Below are 5,913 nucleotides of genomic sequence, written 5' to 3'. Positions count from 1 at the left end.
GTAATTGTGTTATAATTATTTCTCGAAAATTTTGATTTTTTCTTATTTGGATGTGTGTTTGTTTGGTAAATATGATACAAAACTGCAGTAAGTTTTATGCTAATGGTTACTTGGGAATGAAATTATGTATACTGAAAGACATAATTTCTCAAAATCATTATATTTGGACCTCAGAGTTCGTTACCGCCGAAAAAAACAAATTCTACTCAGCACTTGGAGGCATGCGTGCGTTATAAGAGGGACGGTCAAATGCCACTATTCAATTAGAATAGCCCAAGAGTTGGCGATGGGTGGTGTTGGCTAGCTGACTTCCTTATAGTCTATCATTTCAAAATTAGGGACGAATAGCGTAGATAGCCCTCGAGTAACAAAATCATGACTCGTCCAACAGTACAAAGACTGATGAACACAGTATCTTAACTATATCTACAAAAGTTAGTCACGCATATCCACGTATTGAAACATTATATCAAATAACATCTTCAGTTCAATTAGTGAAAGTCGAAATACCGCTTAGGATACACTCCTGAAAATATTATTTTATAAGTGTTTTTCTAATGAATCAAGAAAAGATGCCCTTTTGTCTGTCCTGATTAACTCAAGTTTGTGGAAAATGTTGTAAGACCAGTTGTAACAGTTACAAAATCCGGGCGGTTGATCATTTCCTTGATATCCTGATGTCGAGGATATCCAAGATATGTACACATTTAGATAATTTTGTTCGAGTTATACTAGAAAATATTATAAAACATTATTCCAAGTAATTAAATTATATGTGTTTTTTGAAAATAAATGATAGGGGATATTTTATGTGGGTGTACGATGTTCATTCCAGTAATTTATAAACACAATTACCAGCAGGAAAATAAGTTAATCGAGGAAAAACCGCACGCGCTTTTCAGGATGGTCTTTGTATTTATCATCACGTGTACAACATTGACTGAGTCATGAAATTCCTAAGAAACTACAACGCGTTATGTCGATTGCTAAAAGAAACATTTCCTAGTTTTTGTAACGATATTAAAATTGATAAATTAAGAACAACAAAACGCCATGATTTGTGCTGCGTAATTATTTTTTTATTATCGGAATGTTATAGATATCACAGATTCTTGGAATAGGATATTAATAAGGTATGTTGTTTGTTTGTTTGTTTGAAATTAAGCACAAAGCTACACAATGGGCTATCTGTGCTCTGCCCTCCACGTGTATCGAAACCCGGATTCTAGTGTTGTAAGTCCGCAGACATACCACTGTACCACTGTGGGGCAAGGTATGTTGTATAATGAGATTTGTACTTTGTCATGAAATCCAGAGTTATTGTAACTTAACCTAAACTAGGTAGATTAACAGAAATAATAATAATAATTATATTAAAACACGTTGTATCAAGAACTTATTGTTTAATTACAAATGATATTAAAAAGTTACTGTACAAGAGTTTGATTTTTAATTGCGAGATACTGATTTGTGTTATTTTGGTTCTGTACATGAAAAATAACACAGATTGTATATGACATAACTTTCATAAAAATGTGTTATTAAGTTGACTTACACATGTTTTATTGTGTTAAGTTTACATCTGATGCTGCAACAGTTGATAAATACAAATTAATTTGAACTTAATTAGAAAAGAAAATTAATACAATAAATTGACTGCGCGTCCACGGAGTGGTTAAACTCGAAGGGTTTGTTTGTAGTTAAGCACAAAGCTACACAAAGAGCTATTTGTACTTTTCCTAACACGAGTATCGAAACCCAGTTTCTAGCGTTTCAAGTCCGTAGATATGCCGCTGTGTCACGGGGGATGGGACAAAGTAGAAGGGTTTTTAAGGCATTGTTCAGAATATTTTTGCACAACACGATGATTAATAGAGAGTAGAAAGAATCTAATTTTTTTGGAAATTCTGCCGTAGGTTTAAGCCCTATTATTCATCGATCAAGTGTGGCCTACTTGTTAGTGTGCTCAGACTGTGAATCCCAGGGTTCACGGTTCGTGTCCCGTTGCTGCAAAAACGCGTCCGATTTTGAACCCGTGGATGCGCTACCCACTATTCGTTCAGTAACCTGAAAGTGAGTGCTGTTGACTAGCTGGTTTCCCTCTAGTTTATTAGTTCAAAATTAGTTATTGCTATGCGCAGATAGCCCTTATGTAGCTATGCACCGAAATACTAAGCACAAATAAATTGAACCATTATTAATTTTTTCACGTATACATACTATAGAACAGTTTCATGAATCAGTTTTAGTTAGGCAAAGGAATGAGGTCTATGCAGTTATAAGTTTTCTGTTTCTGAGTGTGTCAACAAAGAAACATACACAAACAGACATATGTATAAGTACGTCTGAAGAATACGTTTATTCGTAGAAGAGTATATGTGGAACTTCATGTAATACCAATTAACAGCTATGTTTCTCGTACATGAATGTGAAAACAGGATGTTATCAATTGAGGCCTATTTCTAATGTATATAAACCAAGGGTTAAAAGACAAGTTTAGTTCTTAGAAACAGGTCGAACTTTAATCTTAACCTTTTCTTTTTGAGTCGTCAGGTTTACTTTTACAAACAGTAATAATACAGTAAGTTATAATTTAGCGTAATAGAAAAGGGGGGACAGTATGTTTGTACACAAAAATTAAAACACCAACACATTCGGAGAATTTTTCAGAAGTGGGAACATAGAATGTCAAAGAGTTTCGATATTTTCATAAACTTCTAATTCACAGAATGGTTAAAAAGAATATCATTTTATCTAAAACATGTCATATACCATAGAAAGTTGAGGATAATGTTCACATGGCTACTGTATAAGTAGTATTTAAATATAGTAGAGTCCATATATATAAATTCATAACTTAGAATATATTAAAGAATATCTAATTATCACCAGAATAGTTAATAATGTATATTATCATGTTACTTAAATAATAATTTTGAGTTTAACGCTAGTATACAACCATAGTAAGATAATTTAAGAATAATTGTATTCTATTGTAGCACTGTTCAATACTCCGGTAATGCTATACCAATATTGTAGAAATGGACTACTGGATAGTATGCGAAGGTAACGTTGCGTCGGGTGAGAATGTATTTCGGATCATGCCTTATTTTGACGTTAACCTTGTAATGCATATCACAAAAAACAAAACTTGTTAAGCACAAAGCTACTCAATAGGCTAACTGTGCCATGCTCACCGCGAGTATCGAAACCTGATAAGAAGACTTACCATTGAGCCAGTAGAGGACACTTATAAACATGCTACCCGAGTTCCAAAGCAAAATTTAAAATAATACGTAGAAAATTAACGAATTGAAGAATTTAGCTACATGCAAGATGTTTGTTTGTTTTTTTTTTTTTAACTTTGTCGCAAAGTTACACAAGGGCTATCTGTGCTAGCCGTCCTTAATTTAGCAGTTAAAGACTAGAGAGAAGGCAGCTAGTCATCACCACCCACCGCCAGCTCTTGGACTACTCTTTTAACAACGAATAGTGGGATTGTTGGTCACATTATAACGCCCCCACCACTGAAAGGGCGAGCATGTTTGATGGGACGGGAATTCGAACCCGCGACCCTCAGACTGCTAGTCAAGCTCCCTAACCACCTGGCCATGCTAGGTCTACATGCAAGATATTTTCCAGTTGATACTCAGTAAACAAGTGAACTGCCTGGGGTGTTACAATTTCTGTTTTGTGTTTGCATATGGAATGATCTGAATGCATAGTTTCATTTTTAGTCTGAAAGTACAAATTATCGACAAGTTACCACATTGTAATTTTTTTTCCTTCCGTTTTATTGTAATTTTCTTCTGAGTAAAACTTAATGACACGTCACACATATTTGTAGAGTTATGTTTAAAAAATGAATATTAAATACAAAGCTCCAGGCTAAAACTTAACCCAAAACCAAAAGAAAAAAGATAAAAAAGCGTTATTGCGTTAAATACTTATATTTCTACTACATAATTTCCAGATCACGGGATGTTGTGAAGGCTTATGAACCTATATTGCACTTTATTGTCCTCTTGATGTCCTCTTGACCTTGTCATGCGCCCTTTTATTCTATGCTGTGTATAATTGCATCCATTGTTTACTGCCAAAGAAACTGAAAACAACTAACAATATTGTGTCATGGCTTGTCTGAGGACAAACATACTGCTGATTTCAATTATTTGTGGACTTTAAATAAATTTTTTTGTGTGTATGATGTTTAAGTTTTTTAAACAATGTATCTTATTTCCTTGACATGTTCTGTTTTTATACAAGTGTTTACATTTTTATGGAATAAAGCCTTCATTAACTTTACAAACCGTCATTCAAATTTTCATTGTTTAGAATAGCCTAACCCAGAAACTAACTCGTTCAAGGTTTGGTACAGTGTGTCTTAAAGTTAAGTAGTATAATTTTCTCTCGGTAGAGGAAAAGTTACATTCCTCAGCCTCGGTACAGCGGAACGACTACAAATTTTGACGGAACTCCTGATCACTTCTTTGAAGATTGTATAAAACCGGAAATACGCACGCTGTCCTGGAGCTAAAATGGTATTTTCACACATGAATGATCAGCAGAAGAATCACTGTACTTCATGGTAATATTAATATATAAACGATGCTACAAGAAAGAGATCTGAGTCACACTAGCCTATTTTGTTTGAATAAGAAAATAAATCTTCAACATAGAAAGTCAGTGAGTCAGCAGTTTCATTAAGGAGGTTCATAAATATAACCTGTGTTACTTCTGGAAAAACAAAACAAAAACCATACCATCCAAGACCTTTACAAAGTCTAAATTCTTCAATGTAAAGGGCATAACATATACTATTGCTAAACAATTTGTTAGCCTACAGGAAAATGTCATTTCAAGATCTGGAGCTATGAATAATTAAATGTTATTATCATCGTTACTTAAAATGGATTAGTTGACTTTTTATTAGGCATCTTGCACCTTGAAAAGAGATTCAAATATAAAAACAAATGGAGCAGGTTTTAATAAGAAAAATATTGGTATTTAGCATGCTTATCAGCGAAATCTAAGTAAAATACTGTTAAACATATTTATTCGTTTCAGCTAAAACAATTTAGTTTTAACAGGAATATACAATAAACTGAATAACATCATCGACAACTGAAATTATAAGAAATACTATAATACTAAAGTGTACAAAAAATATAACTATTACTTATGATATTAACTTAGCGGTAAGCATGATAGGTTATAACGCTGAAATTGGGAAATCGATACCTGCGTTGGGCAAAGCATATATATCGTCCATTGTGCAGCTATGTGCTTAACAACAAAATAAATAACTTTGATAGTAGTATTCTCAAACCATCTAAAGTTCAGACACACATCATTTTAAATATTTGTACCTTGATGACATGAGCAGTTAACCACAAATATGAGACGATCACGGGTAGTTTTTATTTGAAACCTAAATGGCTTTTTACCTAATGATATTTAAAATCTGATAACACGAAACAAGAAAAATATATTATAAGGTGCTATAATTGTTGTACTGAAAGATTTAGAACTGGCAATCTCGTGTGTTTTCATATCGAATTTTATATTAAAATTAGCAGGGTATAAAGAAACATAGTACAACTGTTTAGCTCAAATAACAAACGAACGCAGCCGCAGCGTGATGAAATATGTTAATCACTAACTCTTCCCTTGCAGTGATTTTAACCTTTTTTATTTTTTAACTGTATAGATCCTATAATTTATCCTTAGGAAAACTAGTGTCTTTAATTTATATTTTTTTAAACGCTGTGTGTGAATTATTTGTAAATAATGAAGTGAATTAAAATAATTTGTCATGTTGATTAACCCATGACAACCAACAACTTTTACTGAAGACCTAATTTACGACACATTCTGCATATCGCGCCATCTACTGCCAACAATATTCACTGG

The 5,913-nt window shown here is 33.1% G+C and overlaps 1 long non-coding RNA gene across 1 annotated transcript in view; it reads left to right on the top strand.

The window, feature by feature from the left end:
- Positions 1 to 5,913, top strand: part of LOC111085349 — a 14,223-nt gene that overhangs the window by 7,226 nt on the left and 1,084 nt on the right. The gene's annotated exons all lie outside the window — the stretch shown is intronic.

This window comes from Limulus polyphemus, unplaced genomic scaffold (genome assembly GCF_000517525.1).
Source record: "Limulus polyphemus unplaced genomic scaffold, Limulus_polyphemus-2.1.2 Scaffold16, whole genome shotgun sequence".
NCBI lineage: Eukaryota > Metazoa > Arthropoda > Merostomata > Xiphosura > Limulidae > Limulus > Limulus polyphemus.
The sequence above is the reverse complement of the archived record's forward strand: the minus strand, read 5'-3'. Positions and strand labels throughout refer to the sequence as shown.